General features: G+C 45.8%; 1 pseudogene; it reads left to right on the forward strand.

The window, feature by feature from the left end:
* LOC119399459 (fatty acid synthase-like) overlaps positions 1-22,563 on the forward strand; it is a 178,245-nt pseudogene that overhangs the window by 37,869 nt on the left and 117,813 nt on the right.

Consider the following 22,563-nt stretch of genomic DNA (forward strand, 5'->3'; position numbering starts at 1 on the left):
TATTTTTTATAGACTCAATTTTACATAACCCTTAAACCTTGCATAACCAACACATGCATTATTTCGTGGCGCACTGAATGAAAATGAATCAGGTGGACTAAGCCGTGGCTTTTTGTGCCCCCATACTTGTAGGCTCGCATGGCTAACTGTGAAGTTGATACTGATACATGCTCACTTTTAATAATGATCACGCTTCTTCATTCATAACACTTTATTTCCGAGTTCACACATGTATACCACTAGTGCAAGGGGGTTTATTGACGACGTCTGGTAGCAGGCAGACCGCAGGTCCAGCGAGAAACAAGCAGGCTCTGCAACCCCAGCTCGCGATCAGCGCTCGCGTCTTTGCACCAAGAGATGATCCCACTGGTGAATGCCTCGCTCTTTCACCGCTACACTAGTAAGAGTTACTGCCTTTTATAAATAAAACGTATAGTTGTAACTTTGCACTGGGCATGTATCCTGTTCCGTTTCTGTGGGGTTGCGCTACGCCATATAAATTATGCCCTTCACAACTACAATATAGCACTTACGCTCCTACTTCCAACTGTACCACTAACGCTTTGCCACATAACGGACATACAGTCAGTGACAGATGCTAACTATACTGGCAGATTGATTTCTAAAGGTGCATAAAAGCTAGCCAATTTGATCGCATTGCCAGTCTTCATCGAGATGTCTAGTGTCCGGTTTTCTAAAGCGGACCTGCAAGCGAGATCGACAACGTCAACATTTTCGCCACTCGTCCCTACCCTGCCGCTGTGCTCATTCCAATGGCTGCATTTTATCTAGCAAGTAGTCCGGAAAGAATCCCTGGCGCAACGTTTTCGTGTTTTCAAAACATGCCGATATACTGGCAGGGAGGTAAACAGACCACCATCAGGAATAAAATAACCACGAATACTTGGTCATGACCGGCATCCTCCTTACGCTAACTCGAGGTGGAGGCGAAATGCTCAAGGCCCGTGTACTCTTCGATGCCAACGCACGTTAACACCAGATGGTCCAAATTTCTGCAGCCAAGAACCATGACGTGCGCCGTAATCATATCGTGGTTTTGGTACTTGCCACACATCATTATTGTTATTATTAATATTATTATTATTATTGCGATAGCAATTATATGAACAATCTCGGCTGGATTTTGCCGTCGCCGTCGCTGTCGCCGCCGTCATGCACCGTATATGTATAAGTATGTATATATATATATATATAAAAGCCCCAAAGAAAAGTAATTCAGAAAAATGCTTCCGCAGCGCGGAATCGACCCAGGGACATCTTCCTCCGCAGCGAGTGGCGCTAGCCACTACGCCACGAAACGCAGATCCTCCTTGTAGGTAACGGCGAGCGTTATATACACACCCTTTACCGCTGGACGGACTCAGAGACGGCTGCGCTTATAAGCGTTTCTTCATTACTAGCGAGATGGCGTTAGGAGCGCGACAGGCGCATTTAAAAGTCGTCGGCGAGCTCGCTCGCTTCTTCTTGTGCTGGAGGAAAGAGGGATGTTTCACGCTTTCACCGTGATGTCCGCGCTCATGTTACGGAGCGTACGAAAGCCACTCGAGCTCAAGGGACGCCGCTAAACGAAGAAACAGAAGATGAGCGCGAACTATCAAGTGTCACAGCTCGACACTTGAAGCACGCTAGTTTCCTTCGCTGCTCGGCCGCCTTTGCAACAGGAGCGCTGTTCAAACTGAGAGCATCCATTGGCGAGCCTCACTTCATATAGCATTAGTTTCTTGCTATCGCATTCATTGCTTCGGCCTTGCGGCGAAATTGTGACTTTTTGTTAATAATATTATTATTATTATTATTAGTAGCAGTAGTAGTAGTAGAATAGGAGTAATACTATCACTATTATTATAATTCTTATTATTATTACTATTATTAACAATACTACTAGTAACAACTCTTATCGATTTGTCCATTGGCTATCTGCCATTATCATTGAATTCCCCGTCACATTTTTTCACACCACTGGTAAAGCCTTCCACGTAGTTCGTCGCAGACAACGTATTGACCGACTGAATAAGAGCTTCTTGCAGCGGCAATTAAGGGCTACACATGACACTCGCATAGTTGCTCACTCGAAACACCAATGTGGCAATTGGCGTGGCTTATTGTCGTCGAAAAATATTTTTCCCACTTTGTCGTCATCCTCCTCCAGGTATTCCTGCTGTGGCTAAAGTAATTCTCGCTATGGAGACCGGCACAATAGCGCCCACTCTACACTTCACCGAGCCACACCCGGACATGCTCTCATTGTGCGATGGCCGAGTGAAAGTAGTAGACAAGACGATGCCATTCGAAGGCGGCATAGTAGGCATCAACTCCCAGGGCATTGGTGGCGCCAACGCGCACGCTATCTTGGAATCCTACCCAAGCCCCCACGTCGAAAGCTTTCCACGTGAGAAGCAGGACGTCCCGAGGCTTGTTCTTATGTCTGGAAGGACCCAGGAGGCACTAATGGTGAGTTCTTTGTTGGCTAGTTCACATGTTATTCGCAGAAACTGCTTCTCCGCTGTTGGCGAGGCAGGCGAACCCTCACATACTCGACGTGCAATACGTAAGCAACCGCTGCTGACACATGAAACAAAGCAGCACGCCTAGAATTTAAATTCATCGCTATAGGCCAGAATACGATAATGTAAAGGTGCGCTGCCATAATAACAGCGTAAGTTACGCCATGTTTCTAAATAGGTGCTAAGCATCAGCCCTGATCTGCCCTGCAGGAAGAGGAAACACAGCGCAAAAGCCAAACACGACGCATTCTCACAGATTTTATCAGACGGAACGCGTGTTTCGCGCTTACTTATAGCCTGAAGTCATCACTACCTGGGGATAATCAAACGGTAAGACGTGATGGAAATCCACAATGACCACAAGGTGCACTCTCTAGACTGCGTGAGTGCATAGGCTATGTAACTGAAAGGTATGGAATCGCGACGCTTAGATGACATGACGCGCTGGGTGCTCGCGAGAATTTTACTTTATTGAAGACAAATCTATCTATCTATCTATCTATCTATCTATCTATCTATCTATCTATCTATCTATCTATCTATCTATCTATCTATCTATCTATCTATCTATCTATCTATCTATCTATCTATCTATCTATCTATCTATCTATCTATCTATCTATCTATCTAGGCCGTCCCAGCTATCACGCAGTACGATTTAAAAACAGGAACGTCTTTACGTGAAGCACTCCAAGTCCACACTGCCCCCAGTATACTCTGGTAGCCACGACTAATAATGAGGTTTAGGTAATTTTTGTAATTATGATTCTACCTCGATAAATACTGACCTAATTAACAAAATGTCAATAAGGCATATGTAGGGCATACTTCACATAAAAACAGCGCTAGAAAACGGCGGACAACAGAAAGAAGGACACAGATGGCAGCGCTGTCCTTCGTTCTCTTGTCCGCCGTTCTTTAGCTTTTTTTTATGTGAAGTATGACGTACCATCTCGCTCAAGCAACCACTTTAGCGTATGTAGGCATGTTCAAATGACATCTAAATGCGCTATTTTTAACAACGTACTAATTGCGTGCTCGCTTGTTTAGGTTAACCCATTAGGGCCCAGCGTACTTCACAAAGTACACTTTATTTTTTTGGAATAGAAGATACACTATCCAATATTCTAATTTTTCTGATTAGCATTTTTGATGCTAAAGGTTGCAGCTAGACACTCCTAGTCGAACATACTGACTCAAGTCAATTTTTTCTGTGCTACGAGTTGTCAAACTTTTGGAAAACGAGCGCCCGTCGAACGCATGTGACGACTACTACGTTTTCTCAATTAATTTAAGGTTTCACACTGTATATATTGAAAAAACAGATTGATTGTGCTTCAAAAGGTACATCATAACCGCGGCGAAGCGCAAGAATCAGCTGTAGTGCACAGTTTTGCTCTGAGGGGTAATCAAATGTTGGTGTACTTTTTGTAGTACACTGGGCCTTTGTGGGAGCTTACATGTGCATTGCGTTGTAGGTTGCCTCAGAAAGCGAACCAGGTATTTTCTTCAGAACAATGCCGTTTTTACGGTCATTTGAGACTCGGGAGACTGCAACAGATGCCGGCAGGGATATACGAGAGCCTCTTGGTGAAGTAATTGTCACTCCCAAACAGCTGAGGAGGAGGGGGCAGACGGCTGTGCGAATGAATGCCTTCTGCCTGATGGAACGAAAGAAATCGGGAAGACTGCTTCTGTTTTGATCCGGGAAACGAGTTTCTTTTCGTAGAGAGCAAAGACAATAGCATAGTTGCTATGGCGATGAACTATGACACAGTCGAGCCACTATGCTCTGTAAGCAGGTGATCATCAACTCAAAAGAAAAACGTAGTGCCATCACGAAACATCGTCAGCAGCTAGAGAAATATTGCCATGGGAGAGATTCACCTCCACAATCAAGCTGCTTATAACTTCAGAATTTTCATTCGTGGGAAAATGAGATGGAAGCACCTATTTACACAGATCATCAACATTGCTGCACTGAATGCATAGAGGATCTGCCTACCTACTGGAGGTTAGCAGACCCTCTATGCGTCGACTGCTGTCATTCACCTGCATACTTGCAAGACACTACCTGTGCCGTGTACACAATAGAACTATCAAGAGGTCTTCCGTGTTCAGTGTACCTGCCAGTCCCCTTCATCTATATGGGCATTTCACAAGAAGATTGAAAAACGGTTGAAGCGCACTGTCTGTGATAAATAGAAATGATGCTGCGAAAAGTATGGTGCAACGCTTTGCATGATGCGTCGCTGCTTCGACAAGTTGCATGTGCCAAAACAACTTTTGTATTAGTATGGCAAGGGCCAAGCATGCTGGCTATTCGTGTGCCGAGCCAGCTTGCATTGCTATTGCAAGAGCCCAGCGTACTTTCTAAAGTACAGTATCATAACTTCTGAAGGAATAGATGTAACGCTACGAAACTTGCCAGATGTTGTTGTCTACTGTAGTTAGATAAGTGCGCGAAATTTCAATAACATTCAAAAAATAGGTTTTGCTTGGGCCTTAATGGGCTAATAAAGAAAGCCCACGAAATCTCAAAATTGACACGAGACTAGACTGCAGCACGCATCAGGAAGCAGCGCCCTCAAACAGGCCCACTGTGAGATAGCAAGCCAAGACTACGCACCCACCTTTGAGGGTGGGAGCGTAGTCACGTGTTATTTTAGGGGCGAAGCACCTCAACGCCGAGGTTTGTCCGTCCATCAGTTTGGCGTCGGTGTCCGTGCTTACACAGCACCGTGTAAAATCGAAACATCAGCTTTAACAATAGACTAATATCAATCGTAATTCTGACGAAGCAACAAAAAACACCTGCAAGCACAAACCCCTTCCACTAGTCAGCGACTTCAACGTACACATTATGGACCTCAGGACCTAGATTTGTCCTCGACTCTTTATGTCACTTTATGTCATTCAACACACAATATATGGAGCAACGCTGGGGTAACGTACTGTTACTCACCAATGCTATACCTAGAGCTTCACCGACTCCTCGTCATGACTCTCTTCGTTGAAATGCGTGTTTTTTTTTCATATTCAGCGGGCTTTCTTTATCAGCCGGAAAAATGACCACGCTATTCGTAGATTGTTGAAAATAGTGCAGTGATATGTCATTTCGGCATGCCTACATGTATATATATATATATATATATATATATATATATATATATATATATATATATATATATATATATATATATACATATATCGGAGTATTACGTAATGCGTTACAAGTAATCGACTACTTGTTATCAATGACATTTTTTTATAATTTCATAATACCCCCAATTACCTTCTCGAAACCATAACGTTCTGGGTATTTATTTACATATTCTTGTAATTGATTACTGGTGATCAGTTACTTGTTTTTCCAAAATCAATCTGTAACCTGTCTTCTACGGCAGCTCACGCCCCGAAAAATATGCGACCGCTCTGCGCGGACCCCGTCCTGTCAGACGGGGGGTCCCTGCAGAGCGGTCGCATTTCCCTGCAGAGCGGTCGCCGTTGTTTTAAATGTGAAGCGTTTCTTAGCGAACTTCTGCGACTTTGAGCGTATCTATCTATCTATCTATCTATCTATCTATCTATCTATCTATCTATCTATCTATCTATCTATCTATCTATCTATCTATCTATCTATCTATCTATCTATCTATCTATCTATCTATCTATCTATCTATATCTATCTATCTATCTATATCTATCTATCTATCTATCTATCTATCTATCTATCTATCTATCTATCTATCTATCTATCTATCTATCCGCCTACGACTTTGTGCTCTCCTGTCCGTTCGTTAATGGGATGTATACCAAATTGGTATAACACAACGTGACCGTATTACAAATGTAAGTGACGGCTCATAACATGAAAATCATGACATGCATGTCATGAACAGCATGATTTACATGCCTCGGTCTTGGGGCTCTTGCGGGCGTTTCGTTAATTTGATATATACCAAAATTGGTATCGCGTGACGAGAGTGTATGGCGAACATATGTGACAGGTCCTAAAGCACAAATCATGAAACGCATGTCATGTACACATGATTTAGACTACATGGTGTCGTGGCGCTCGTGGCCGCCTAAATGAATAGATACATACGAAAACTAGTATGATGAGACATTTCTGTATGACGAACATACTGACACATGGTGACATGAAAGTCATGATATTCATGTCATGAGCGACATGATTTACATGCCACGCTCATGTGTGCCCTAGCGGTCATTTCGCTCGCTTAATGGACACCAAAAATAGTATTACGCGACGAGACTGTATGGTGAATGTAAATCAAACGGGGTAACGTGAAAATCGTGAGATGCAAGTCATGTGCGGCATGGTGCACTCGTGGCGTTTAGCCCTCTTGATATACACCAAAACTGGTATTGCGCGATGTCAGTGTAAGACGAACATAAATCACAGGTGGCAACATGAAAACTATGACACTGGATCAATACCGGAATTGGTATGGCATGACACTAATGCGTGATGAACATAAATGACAGGTCATGCGTTGTATAATCCAGAATTTACGTTTCATTAGCATGATATATACCGGATTGTACAATCATGCATGCATGGCAGACACACGATATATAGTGAACTAGATCCCATGGCATGAATGACTGCGCCTTGTCTCAAAGACAAACAAGGCGATATAGCAGCACTTTGCCGGCTGCTTCGTATTACATCCATTCCAACACTGCGTGGGATCTGCAGTATTTTTTATTTCACCTCTTCCTTGGCCTTACATGCGATGCCTTACACGAGCTCCAGAAACAGGAAAGCTTGACGCTCCATAGAGGACACCGATACTAGCATCGAAGCACTGAGGAACTACACGCTGGTGCGCAATGTGTTCCTACGTTACAATATCGCTCTTTCCTCCAGCGCATGCAGTGAGAGAGCGTTCGCTGTAGCAGCTGACCCTTTAACGAGGAAACGTGGGAGAATCGGCGACGACAGCTTTGCAAAACAGCTTCAAGTTAACAACGCGTAACACTTATATCACAGAAGGCACGGTAAACCTCCCAGCCGCCACGCAAGCTTCCATCCTTCTCTCTACCTTGGAAGCCACAGTAGTTTGTTGAGTTTCAGTAAGCTCGCGTTATTGTGTTACGTAAACAAAATTTGGTAGGTTAATAATGCAAAAGTAATCGATGACATTTCTGTAATTGCTCAGTCACTTCGAAGAAGTAATTGTAATTACTGAGCGGTACGGATTTTTTGTAAAGGGCACAAGTCCTGTATATCAATCAATCAATCAATCAATCAATCAATCAATCAATCAATCAATCAATCAATCAATCAAATTTTATTAGTCTTGTCAAAAATATAGTACATTGCAGGTAAATATGCAGGAGGAGGTCCCAAGGTTACACACCGCAGGCGGGACCTCCTTTGTTAATACAATGGAAAACTAAACTAAGAAAAGCGAAGAACTGCTTGTTATAAGTGTTACTAGTAAGAAGTACATTACTAAATAGTCAAACTACACACAAACCAACTTCACAAAATTAGATATGTACAGCCATTATACACTGAATAAACACTTTTTCAATTTTCCTTTAAATACATGAAATACAAATATATATATATATATATATATAAATAAAAGGGTGCATGCGCATCACTGGCTTGTTGCATCTGTGGGCTGCGATATGGCAAGTCCTCCGCTTACAATAAAAAAGAACACGAGTTTCAGTAAATGTAGGAGCCAGCTTTGGAAGGGGTTTGCATGGTCACAACCCCTGACACAGAGCCATGGCTGCAAGCAATGGTCTGGATACTTGTGAAGCATGTCTGTCATATGCCAGACGCTTTGGTGGTCTTCTCTGTTTAAGTGATCATCTTGGTACAGTTCCGTGGGTCTGAGAGGAGCTGAAGTTGAGGTGGTTTTAGTTTCATTAGTGCTGCAGTATCTAACGCTATGGCGGCATTTAATTCGTATCGTGCACCTTGATACTTACGAACAAGTAGACGGTCAGTGGTTATATCAGGTTTTTAAACCTTGGTGTATTTGTATACGCTTATCATATATATTGGACATATGATTCAAGGGGCAACAAACCCGCCCTTCTTTACCAATCCACGAACTCCAAACTTGTAAAGAGAGCAATTGCCCTCTCCTGCTTCCTTAGCGCCCTCCAACAATCCTGTCCGCACAAATGTGAAGCCAGCCTCAATAACCAGCTGAGCCGCATCAGGAACTCTGGGTATCCATCGAACTTCTTGGTTTCTGCTGCAAGAATGCTTGTACAAGAGGACAAAAAGACGAGTGGCACCAAAAGCAGGGAAAACCGGAGCATTGTGGGCATACCCTTTGTACACGCCATTTCGCGCAGTCCGGGAAAGATAGGCCGAAATGCCGACGTTGATATAGTGTTCTCGGCACCAGTGCGATCGTCGGGTCTGCGTAGAAAGGTGAACGGTGCAAACAAGCACACGCACCCGTGCGAAATAAAGCGTCGTAACTCCTAGGTCACTTGCACGGAGGATGTGATCTATGAGATCCTTTTGACCTGTAACAAGGTTTACAATGTTCGACGAGAAGAGGCCTGAACACGCGTCCAATAGAACACAACCGTCACTTCTCGGCCAAAGATTCCGTGCATTTGGCCTTCCATTGTAGGGATTCTCGCTGTGCTCCCACTCTGACAGGAACAGAGGTTGTGCACAAGGAGCACAAGAAGGAAACAGGAGAAATACTCGCGACAGTGGAAATCGATAAATAGAAAGATATATGTGTCACTTGCCCCTCGGTATCAATTTCTAAAGAAGAACGCCGATACCTCGGTCTGTAATAACATATTATTTAAAATATTTATCAGAAGCACGTCATATCTCTGCAGTTTGCTTTTTTATTTGTGGTCTTGATCATCTTCACTGCTCTCAGTGCGCATGTGCGTATTATTCTCTCTAAAGCGGGTCTGCCGACAACAAAGCATCAGTTGCAGCACAGCGCTTGCGTTCGCGTCCTATATGTGTGCGTGATTGTGTCATTTTGCGCGCTGCTAAATAAATAATTCCACGCACTACTTTTGTTATATATATGTAAGTGGTCCGTTGCAGGCTTACCGCGGCCTTGCGCAAGGCAAGACAGCGGCAAGACAGCGGCTCTTCAATCAGTTCTTGTATCCCATTAAATGCGCGGTTCCCTGGTGTCATGTGGGACGGCAGCGCTATTTCTGAGGTTAGTGTTATTAACTCAGACCTCAGATTAATGACGGCGCCGTGGTCACCTAGGAAGTCAATCCCAAGTATCACATCCCTGAAGCAATGTTGTAAGATTACCAAGTTCTCAGGATTAGTCCCGTTATACGGTGACTCTTGCGGTGCAGACTCTATCCGGCGTTATTAGATGGCCTCAGGCGGTCCGGATTTCGGGGCCTTGCCAAGCAGTCCGAACTTTCTTGAACATTGTGCCGAACGATTCACTGACGACGGAATAGTCGGCTACAGTGTCGACGAGAGCGGTGACGTTGTGGCCGTCAAAGACTACGTCGAGGTCGCTAGTTTATGGTCTTACGTCACAGTTAAGTCGCAGCGTGGGGTCATGGCTAGGTCGGCTTGTCCCGCTGCTTCTACGTCGCGTCGACCGGTCTTCTTCAGACCCCGACGTTTCGCCGTAAGGGCTCACTCTGGTTTGCGTCGTGTCCTTAAGATTTCGCCGCGGCGTTGTCGTCGGCGGCGGAAGGTGTTCGGTATTTCATCGTGCAGCAACCACACCTCAATCGGTTGCTGCCCTTAGTAGTCCAGATACGAAATAGGTGACCGGCCCCGCGTTGGGTCAGTGTATCGTCGGTGTTGAGCAGAGACCTGGCGACTTGACGACTGCTATCGGGAAGGTCCTCAGGCGGTCCAGTGCGATCCTGCGAGATAGTCGGCGATGCCGCGTCGTCGTTCACCCTGCTGTGGACGCGGCGCGTCGATGGCGAACCCACGCAGTCCCATCTATCGGTACTGGTAGGTGCGGCCAGCTTCTCCGCAATGGTAGCAGAGTAGGCGGTAGTCGGGTGCGCACCAAACATCTGTCGTCATCGGGGGTGTAGCGCTGGCCGACAGGCGGGCGGTATGGCGTCGGTGATGGCCGCAGAGTCTGGCGACGGCATGCGGCTGTGCGGCGTATTGACGTGGGCGTGGAGGAACGGGCGGTGCGTCGGGCTGCAGCAGCGTAGATCAAGTCTTGCGGCTGAGGTTGCGGTGGTTCAGGTATTCGAAGCGAATGCCGGACTTCCTCGGGGACCGTGTCGGCCATCAAGTCCACTTGAGGCTACGCCGAACATATCAGCTTGCGCAGCTCCTCCGCGCGATCGCTCTCATGGTGCCTAGCGAGTGTGCTTTGGTGTAGCCTCAAGACAGGGTTGAGCATTTGTAATGCTTAGTCGGCATCTCGAGTGATTGTCCAATTGTTGTAGCCCCGTAAGTAATTCGGTGGCTGTTTTTGGTGGGTTAAGCACCAATCCTGCAAAGCGGTCTTGTTTCACTTCCCGCATAAGGAAGCGGACCTTTTTCTCCTCAGGCATGGCAGGATCGGCCAGGCGGCAATATCGCGTCATCTCTTCCGTGTAGATGGTGAAGGTCTCATTCGCTAGCTGCACTCTTGTCTTCAGCAAAGCAGCGGCCTTTTCCTTGCGGACGATGCTCGTGAATATATTAAGGAACGTCGTCCGAAAGAAGAGCCAGGTTTGAAGTTTCAATTCTCGGTTATCAAACCGCGTCTTCGCGGCGTCTTCTAAGTAGAAGTAGACGCGGCCCAGCTTGTCTTCAGAGTCCCAGTGGTTGAAGGTGGCGACTCTGTCGTACGTCTCCAGTCAGCTCTCCGGGTCTTCAAAAGACGATCCACGGAAAGTCGGCGCCTCCCTTGGCTGCTGCATCACGACCGTTTTAGGCGGCAGATTGGCTTTCATCGTGTCGGCACTTCACGTGGCGGTCTTGGGATACCTGGCGTTTTCGGGAAGGAGCCCGTACTCTGGTTGTAGTCCTTTCTGACGCCGGCTAGTTCGAAGATCCGGGTTGTCTTTGCAGTGCGGCATCGAACATTTTGAGCCTTATCGCTGGTGGCCGCGTTAAATCCAGAATATTGTCGGCTGTTTGCGTTTTCGCGCTCAAGCCTATAAGATTCTAACATAATCTGGAAGGTTCCCAGACATTAAGGCGCGACTTGCGCATGGCAGCGGCTACGCGTGCAGCGGACCAGCTATATAAATGAACAAAAGAAGCGCGCGTGGCAATACTATTAACGGACCACCAGAAAAACCAGTACACAGTCATACCGTAAACTCACCGGGTGGCACACTGTTCGAAAGATATGGTGTTGACGTAGCTTTTTGGTCTCCAGATAACGTTGTGTCCATAGCGCAAAAGGGCAAAAATTATTGCTAAGCACAGCAAAGGCAATGAAAGCGTTCCTGGTAACTGTGGAATTACCCAACCCTTTCACTATACGGATAATAATGAGGCCATTGTGTAGCAGATGTCATTATCATACGGAAAAACGTACACAGCGCAAGATGCATTAACGTTCGTGTTCGGGAACATGAACGTTATTGCATCGGGAACATGAACTCTCTCACCGCTCATTGTCACGAGTGCGACTGCGCACCCTTCATTAGCGACACATTGATACTATCACGAGAAAAAGAGCAGATAGCAAGAGGACTCATTTACGTATTCCACATTTGAAGGAAAGGTTATAAGTGCGTCAACCAGCCGTCACTTTCGCTCAGTGACGCAGAATTGATGTACTTATGCCGTACTTGCAAAATATGATACAAATGTTTATCTGTATTCCTTGCTTGGGGCTTTTCTATTTTTTCTCTTTTTTACTTATGTTGTACATCACCTATATGTATGCTTGTTTTTATCCGAGCAACTTAGTTGTGAGTGAGTGCTAGTCCTGTGATTCTTCTCTCGTAGTCCTTGTCCAGTGTGCGATGCATCAACCAAACATGAACGCATACCCACTCGCTAAAGTTGCCGTTCTGGTGCCGTACTCTTCAAATGTTTTTATTACAGTGTCGTAGTCGTTGCGGTCATCAGTTTCCGCGAAGTTCAATGTGTTGAACGTCTCCACGGCTTTTTCGCCGTTGATGCTTGGAAACAGAGTACTTTTTTTCTCCCCTGAGGGTGTGGCTTTTCGAATGTTGCCGTGGCAGTCCAGCTGAGCTAAGCCTCTGCTTGAACAACTGCCAATTCTTGCTTATTTCTCCAGTCAGGGTTAAAGTACGCAGTGATCTTACGAGATGCATTTTCCGTGTGCGTACCTGTTGGTTTTCTGTTGCTAAAATGACATGGCTTCGCCGTTTTTGACACCACGTATCGTATCGTGCCCCTGCGATAACATGACGCGCTGGTGCACTGCAGACTATATATATATATATATATATATATATATATATATATATATATATATATATATATATATATATATATATATATATATTTATATATATATATATATATATATACATGGAATGTTACTAACATCGCGCTGCACATGGTACATATTGTGCCATAATTCGCACATTATGCCGCCGTCAGCACATGACTCGCGGGTGTACACGAATAAGCCCGCGAGGCTTGTTGCCGATCAGCGGTTTCGGATGCGACAATCTGATCTTTCATCAAGATTGTCGAGATGACTCGTCATTTCAAGTTGTCAAATTTCATTCTTGTCTAGATATGAACGCCCGACCATCGTTACTGTCTGTAGCAACAGAGATGTTGCGCTGCCTAACACATCAGCAAGCTTAGCGGTGGGGAAGGTGCGAACAAAATTATGTTTGACGATATTCTAAGAAATATAAATGAAAGTATATTCGTAGAGAAAACGCGATTTCTCTCCCCCCTTCGAGTGCGAAGTTCCCTTCTGGCGCGGGGACTCTCCCCTACTGCGCTCTCCGGCTGCAGGTAGTTGCGGCGGCTATTGTTGGCGCCGGCGATAGTTCCGGCGGAATAGATCACGCGCTTGCAAGACACAGCTCCTGCGGACGCCTTTTAGGTGCGCGCTTTCGCCAGCGTAGCCTAAAAACGCTTTCGCCCTGCTTGTTGGCACGCCAAACTATAAAATATATTGCCTTAAGATTGCATGTATGTTTTGTCACTGATTTCGGTGACATCGCGTTATGTAACTGAAGTATATAGACTCATACGTACTCGGTAGTCTCGTGCACAGCCAAAAACGATCGCATGCTCCTCATTTTCTTAAGTGACGGCGCCTAAACCTGAAATTGCAGCCCTCACGGAAGATTAGTGGCTGAATGTCTTGCCCCCGCTTAGCTGGCGGACACAGGTTCGATTTCGACACAGCACATCTGCATTTCAAGGGAGGCACAACAGAGAAATGTTGACTTTATGTAAGTAAAATAACCCCAGTTCGTCAAGTTTGTTACGTAGTCCAGGTCTACTGTGTATGTCAACATCATATAGGTGTTAGTGATATAAAACTCGCAATATTTTTAACGGCAATGACAACGAATGGTAGAGACGTCTAGGAGATTTATTAAGAGTTCACTGCATGGCTTACGAGTGTAATGTTTATTTTCAAATAAAAAAAATGCCCCAACGCCGAAGAAATAACACTTTCTTCTCGTTTCTATTTCAAAAAAAAATCACAGCATATCCACGGAGTGAATGGTGATGAGTGGGCGAAGCTGCGGAGGTTCATCGGTAAACCGTGAATCTTCCGTGAATTCTGCCCAGCACATCATCACCGACGTGAGATCGGGCGCGTTTATACTAAAGGTTCGATGAGTTATGACGACTTGCAGCTGACTTTAATTTTACATGTACGCTGTGAATTTTCATTGTTTAGAAAACCATTGCTTTAGAAAACATCTAGCGTCTTTCGTTAAGCAGCTGGCGTCTTTTCGTTTTGCTTTAGAAACATCTGGCGTTCTTTCGTTTCGCTTTTACAAAACATCTGGCGTCTTTCGTTGGTTTATTTCATCAATCAACGGCGTTTTGAACAAAATTTTTATTGTTTAATCACGCACAGGAGAAATCTCACCAGGCACTACCTTGGAGGTAAACAATGGCTGCTAATGGGAATGAGAGACAGAAGAAGTCGGCTTTTAGCTAACACTTACACTTCTACTTCTACTAACGTTTCCTACTGGAACATGCCAATGGCTGCTAATGGGGAATGAGAGACAGAAGAATTCGGCTTTTAGTTAACGCGCACGCTGCGAATTTTTTATTGTTCAACAACGCACAGGAAAAATCTCCCACCGGCACCACCTTGAAGGTCAAAGCGTAAGACTGGTTACGCACTACGACTACGACTACGAGGGACGAACGGGTGCCGCCTTAAGGAGCTTCGCCCCTAAAACCATTCTATGGTTACGCGAAAAAACACAATTGCGTAATTGCGGAGCGAGGTGGCTGATCAATGAACTTGGGGTCTAAGAGGGTACAAACGTGCCTGAGGTTTACTTATTGGCACATGAAAGACAGTCAACGTTTTTTTTTTCTGCTTACTGTCACCTTTACAGCGCACACTGGATCGAGTAGAGGCCGAGGGACCGTACCCGGACTCCGGTTACGCCCTGCTCAACCGAATCGGCCAGCGAAGCGTCAAGCAGTTCCCGTATCGAGGATTTGCTATCGTGCCAGTGGACGGCGTCGACAAGGAGGTGGTTAAGGTTGTAGAGCGTGTAACGTCTGAAAAGCGACCCATCTGGTTCGTTTTCACTGGCGTCGGCTGCCAGTGGAACGGCATGGCACGCCAGATGATGCAGTTTGACATCTTCGCCGAATCCATCTCGAAATCTCACGCACTCCTGAAAGAGAAATTTGGAGAGGACCTGATGGATACGCTGATCTCCGACAAGCCTCGGTGCAAAACAATTAAGGCATGCTTTGTCTCCATTGCGGCTGTTCAGGTAGGTATCATCGGTACTGTTGATGTACACGTGTATAACCCCTACTGCGTTGAAGGTCAATGCCACATTTCATGCGGCACTTGTTGTCAATAAGATGCGGCAGTCTGTCAAAAGCAACCTTCGATCCCGGACGCGGCACTCGCATTTTGATAGACGCGAAATGCTAGAGACCCGTGTACTGTGCGATGTCAGTGCGCGTCAAAGAACACCAGATGGTCAAAATTTCCGGAGCCCATTCACTACGGCGTCTCTCATAATCATACCTGGGTTTTGGGACGTACAGCTCCAGATAATATGATTATTATCATCAAAAGAAGCCGTAGAGCTAACATACGGCAAAACGATGTGTTGCACTAGAGTGCCCGTATTTTTTGCATGTCGCGATGACGTGTGCAGAAGTACGTCGAAAAACAGACGAAACAACAGTTGTCTACAGATAGCGATTTCATGAAAGGTACTTGTTCAAGGGCAACAGTTTCTTTTATACAGCATGGAAAATCTGGGGGCCGGGTTCACAAGCAACAGCTGATAACAAAATAGCATGTTAATCTTCAAAAGAATAGGCACGCAAGTTGGTCATATTTCGCTCCCAGTGCGCCGCCGCAGAGATGCTCGAAGATACAGCAGAGTGCATATTGAAGTAGAGAAAGCAATTGTTCCATGACGAGGGTTGATATTGTGATAATATATGAGATTGAACACGACGGGGAGAACTGCGCAATAGAATACGTAGATGGTGAAGGGGCTGTCTCGGTGCTTTTGTCTAGGCCCGGATATGCGCTGATATTCACTACATGTAAAATGACGCACCTGAGAAGGTCTGCTTGCTGGGCTACTTGGTCTGGCATCATAAGGGCCCCTTGCTGAACGAGTTGGTACAATATCATCATTAAAGCCAGCGCGTACAACACGGACACAGAAGAGAAGCACGCGTACACAGCGCTACCTTTAATGATGGTCTGACATTGTAATACGTGTGCCACACGGTTAGATATGTTCTAGTTCACGATACACACAGGCACAGAAAATGACATTCGGTAGTCAAGGCATTCAGTTCCCGAATGACATTTTTTCGGCGTAGCTGCTACGCGTCCAAGCTCAATGACATTTGGCTTGACGATGTCGATCGCAGGATCTTTTGTAGTGAGCAGTCGTTGAGTAGTAATAAAAAAATAAACATGCGTTTACAAGCTTCATATACCTCATAGAGTAACTAAATGTAAAAATAAACATATTACGCTGCCGTAATATTTAGTTCGTTGCTTTGTGCCACGACGTTGCAGCAGACCGTAGCAACATAAGGCAACGCTAGTCAGATCCACAGCTTAAAAAGAAAATGGCGCCTGTCGCATTCAAAATACAACGTTTGAAGCGATTGTTTAAGTGATTAGTGTAAACAAAAGGCGTGGAAACTTTATTTTCAGCTGAGCAGGATGTAGTTTTATATAATTTAGGTATATAGCACTTCGTCAACTGTGCCATCGAGAATATGCATTTCTCAGTCGAATGAGCTCTGACGGTGGCATTAGGTGACGAATGGCATTTGGGCGAATGCCGTTTCGTTCGTCCGTGTAGCACCGCGCGCATGGCAATAAATCTGAAGGCATTAGGAGGCAAATGTCATTTCCTGTGCCCGTGTGGCACGGGTATAACTTTAAGAATGTTGTTCTACGCCCTTGCGGGGCAACCGCCCCGGAAAGACATTGGTCCGGACTTCAATCCGCGGAGAAATATATATTTTTCTTCAGATAGAAGATTTTCATTTCGGGTAATCTGTATTGTTTTCCCACAAACGGGTGATGAAAAAGAGTGCTTCAAACGGTGGTTGTGCAGGACCCTTTTCATTACCCTTCCACGACCCTTGTCATACCACGTTGCGTGCTGCGCACAAGGCTGGTGTGGTGTCAAGGCCGCATCGGCCGCATGCGCTAGGCAAAGCCCAAGATTAAATTCGCACTTTGACAGGAAACAGTACTTTCCATCTGGACGAGTGCACAGCGTAGGGTGATGTAGTTGGGCGTGGTGTGCCCTTGCGAACATGCACAGTATTGTGGCTAGTATAATATCAAATCAATCTGCTTTGCCGTTGGATATTTGTTGATTACATCTACTAACAACTAAGGGAAAGCCAGTCTTTTTTTTTCATTTTATACGATATGTGGTTAGTGGGGGCGGGCAATATGCAGGGGCAGGGTATACTCAAGGAAAAACGCTATCGATGCAAACAGCACCCGAACACCTTTATGTGCTGATCTGCATACTCGTCCGGAAGCCGAAGCCCGTAGTTCTTCTTGACCGTCTTGTCAGTCTTGTTCAGCGACATCATACCCGAGTTGCTTCTTAGAATGTTTTTAGGAGAATGGGTGGTGTTTGTTGGAACCACACGATACCACGCCGTCTATCACTTTTTTTCCCTTTTTACTCACTCTTATCACTTTCCTTTTGACTCGCCCAATCCGGCACGATGACCCATCGGTCCTATCAACCCCGTTTGTGCACTTGCTCTTCCCTTCTCTTTTGTTTTGGTCGGAGAAGAGTGTATGAAACATGCACGTGTACTATGTTAAGGAAGGCAGTTGCAGCCTTGAAGAAAACAAGTTCGCTTCTCAAAACGTCGGCTCCAGCGACACCTTGTGTTGCAAGGATTTCTGTTTGATTCAACATTTCATCCTCCCCTGAACTTTTACCTGATTTTCACTACTGCTTAGAGTAATGTATACTCATGTCGTCCCACATCAAGAGTGACGCGCCCACTCATTGCAGAAATTATGTGGCACTGTTCATGTTCGGCCAAGAAAACGAGTCGTTTTCTTTCACCGTTGCGCTCACTGATGGTCTGCACAGCCTAGTGAATGGAGACACGCAATGCAGCTAGGTTGCTCGTGGCAAAGGCGTTTTGCACGTCGGCAATTATGTGTCAAATGGCATGCTGTTGCAAAATATATTCGCCAGATCACACTTGAACGCTTCTCCTTTGATGCACTTATTGAAGGCACTCATCTGATCGCGATTTACACAATTTCAACGATGATATCTTGTCGCTGGCCGTGAATCAATGATGGTTGACGATCATGGCTATTCAACAGTCGAAGATGTGCACTTACAGGTTCACACAAAACATAACTGGCCATAGGAGTTATGCTTGCTTCCGCAATAACGCCTGCTGTTGATGTACGACGTACAATGCTTACAAACACTGGGAACGTGTCTTGGGCTGCACTTGTTTGTGCTGCTGTGCAGGATATTATGCAGAGGCAAAAGTATTAGTAAGGCTGAAATTTCGCTCGTGTGAAAAGTCTACTTTCATTTATCACCGCCCTGTGCAGTTGCCTCGTCCACTCACGCGGCTATTACTAGGTAGATATGTCGCGCAACCATACTGCGTCCACATATCTTCGTGGCCTAAATAATCTTTGTAGCGCACATCTGGGAGTGTGCACGTTATTGGACATTTAATTCCTCCGTAGTTTCGCAAGACCAGTTCTGTGAATCCTAAACGGAAACTGAAACTGTGCGTTACCTGCACTATATCAAGAGCACCTATAGAGATGGAAAGCTTGCGCTACATGCCTGCTTTATTTGATTGTTATCGACGTAATGCTCAGCGGCTTGCACTGCACAATAATGTATATAAATATGATAAGTTAAGCGTGTGTAAATTCGCAGTTGTGCAGCGCTACCTGAAGCTGAATGAAGCTTTGTTTGCCATTGAGCAATGCGGAAAAAGCCGTAGAGCATTAATTGTTTAAATTTGTCAGCACGAAACAGTAACAATAACAGCAGAAATACTTTATCGAAAAGCATTCAAGAACAATTGCTTTCAACTGCAGTAAGTAACTCACATATACGAATACTTCAAACAAATCATGTGCCTTAACCCTTTCAGCCCTGGATCTTTTTTTATTTTAGTCGAATACATTTCTGTGCGTGTTTTTCTAATAGTTAGGATCTCAGATGACCAAAAACGAGAAATTGAACCAGTGGTGCAAGGAATAATGAATTTACAGGCATGGCATCAAATTAGGTCATCAGGGCTCAGTGGTAGTGCAATGAGAAAAATGGCTTCTTTTTTCCTGCTAATCACTATAGTACACAAAATGTGCACCACGTTTAATTTTTCAGTGTGATGCTCATTGAAACAGCTTCGGTACGTATACACGAAATTGGCGTTTACCCGCCTCAGCGTACCAGCCTCGCCGTCACCAATGACTTCGGTCAAGCTTCTTCTTTGCGGCTCCCAGCTCCGCAAGCGCGCACAATTGCGCTGTCAATCGCAGTGGGGATCCTTGAAGAAGTATTCCTCCAGGAATGGACGATTTTGGTTTGATTTCCGAGGTGCTAGGGGAAATGTTGTGTGGTGGAGTGACTTGACAACGCCAGGGCCGAAAGGGTGAAATTGCATGTGTTGTGCTTCAAGCTTTCAAAGCTCCGTGCCACTTCTGATAGCCATGTACGGTTGCGGTAATTTAGCACAGCACCCAAGCGAAATGTTGTGTCCGATGCGCCACTTGCGTTTTCGCGTTTTATGTAGCTGTGTCTTCCAGTCTGCGTCAGCCCTTTTCATATTAAACTTCTATGTTTCATACGCAGGTTGCGCTTGTTGACATGCTTCAAGCTCTGGGGATCCAACCTGATGGAATGTTTGGTCATTCGGTTGGTGAGATTGGCTGTGCTTATGCGGACGGAGGATTCACCGCCGAGCAGGTCTTGCTTTGCGCCTACTGGCGAGGCCGCTGCCTAGAAATGGGCTATGCATTCGACGGTGCCATGGCAGCAGTAGGCGAGTGTGAAGTTATTTGTTTGAGCATACCTTTTCGGAACAATCTCGCTTGAAAAGATAATTTTGAAAGCGTCATTTAAAGGGTAACTTGAAAATGTAATTTTGAGGGTGGTTTGTTGTTTGGCACCTCTTAATGAAAACCAGCTGATAATGATGCCAGGGAAGGCATAAGTGACGTCATTGTATTGTTTTTTGAAGTGTATTGTTAATTGTGATTTAGCTGTGAAGAAACGACGTGGACGATATTGTTACACTAGCATTTTGCTCGGCCGCTGCATTTTATCTACTCTCGGCCAAGGTTGACTAGTTGACGGTTAGAAGTGGAACAGGAATGACGCCAGTCATAGAACTGAAACCGGGTGTAGCATACTAGTGAGGTGGTGTGCATTGGTGATGAAAGCTTTATTTAGTCGTACCGTAAGGTGGTCGAAATGTAACCAATCAATAACTCAAGTTATCCTCTGGAAGACGTTCAGAAAAATTTGGCAAGCGAGGACTGGAAGTACACTCAAACCATGCCTGCATTGGTCAACGACCCATGAAATGTGCACAATGGCTTAGCCAGCGGCTGGGGCGGGGGCGGCGTAGGCGGTTCAAACATGACCTGAAATGGTTCAGTAGGTTGGGTGTACATATACATACACGCACAAACGCCCGCAAAAAGCCCATTGCCCACTGAAAGGCGAAGGCCTCTCACAGTGATCTCTAAGTGACCCTGTGCAAGTTGGTACCATTTTAAGCCTGCGAACTTTTTTATTCAAGTATCCTCAATATCAAATCGGGCATTGCACAGGTGTATTACAATAAAAAGTCACAGTGTGGCCGTAACGGCGAAGCAATGAATGCAATCGCAACAAAGTGGAATATAACGCCAAGAACGGAATGCAGCTCGAAATTCCCAGCGCGTCGCTGAAACGCAAAGAACGCACGAAAAGAAGACACACAGGTCGTGCGTGAACTATCCAGTGTTACAGCTCCACACTGAAAACGTGCTGCTCAAACATAAAGGACGCACGAAACGAACGCACAGGTATACTCAGGACGAGCGCGCACTTTCACAGTTGTTACTTTCTGCTTGAACAGCGCGATCCTTCACATATGCGCAATAACATTCCAAGACATGCTACAGCGATTAATAAAAACAACACGCTACACAAAAAAAGACGTTAGGACCGTGTTGCTGAGCTACAGTAAATGCTATAGCGTACAAATAGCACAGAAAAAGGGATTCGGATGCGGAAAACACGCATCTTGGGCAGGTAAGCAGACACCTGCGCATGCACATACGTACGCATGCATTATAGCATTTTGGGTTACTTAGAAAATCTTGATATTTGAAAGCGAAAACGAGTTTCAGCCAGTGGAAATCTGCAGAAACAACGGATTTGCGGTTTTCCTGGGTCGCCCAGCTGATTTTCTGTGATGCTTCGGGATTTTGTCTGAGTGGCTGTAATTATGTCAATCCTAAAGTAAAGATTCAGAGGAAGGTTTGTGTGGTGCAGCCCCTGCCACACAAGCCACTGCTACAAGCATGTTAGGCCCTATTCCCGCTCTAGCCGCCTTACACCGCTTCAATGTGCGGGTGCCGCTTCGTCCACGACCTAAAGCTCCTTGATGTTTGAAAGTAGCGGCACTGTTTGATCCAGGCCGCCACAACCGCGCCGCGTCGTCACCCTCCTCTTTTTTCGCCCTATCTTTCGCGGAGCCGGCGTGTTCGAAATGCTGAGTGGCTGCGATGCGCGATTCCTCCCAGTCAGGTGACCCTGACTTCACGAAAAGCGCGCGCAAGCAAACTTAGCGCGCTTTTAGTTGCTCGCGCACGCCATGAAATCCAAATGTGAACCCTTCAGGCTTGTATGTACGGATGCATGCGTGTTTGTATGCTTGGATGTGCGCGCTTGCGTCTATCTGTGCGTGCGCGCACGTGTTTGTTTGCGTGTGTGTGAGTGCATGCGTGAGCCTGCGTGCACGCATGCACTCACACACACACACGCATACATACACAAACGTGCGCATGAGTACGTTTGTGTATGTGTGTGTCATCGTGTGCGTGCGTTTGTGTATGTGTCTTCGCGCCTGTGTGTGCGTGCGCGCACGTATGTGTGTGTGCACGTACGCCCCTGCGTGCGTTTGTGCATGTCTGTATTGGCATGTGTGGATGTGCGTATATGTGCCCGCCTGCGCCTGCGTGCGCTTGTGTATCTCGTGCCTCTGTATGTATATGCGTTCGTGTGTCGCGTGTGTGTATGTGCGTGTGTATGTATGTATATGCGTGCGTACGTGTCTGTATCCTGTATGTATGTATGTCCGTGGGGTCGCTTCTGCCGTCGCAGAAATGCGCAGCTTCGCACAGCAAGCCTCTCGGTT

The sequence above is a fragment of the Rhipicephalus sanguineus genome, chromosome 7, assembly GCF_013339695.2.
Source record: "Rhipicephalus sanguineus isolate Rsan-2018 chromosome 7, BIME_Rsan_1.4, whole genome shotgun sequence".
NCBI lineage: Eukaryota > Metazoa > Arthropoda > Arachnida > Ixodida > Ixodidae > Rhipicephalus > Rhipicephalus sanguineus.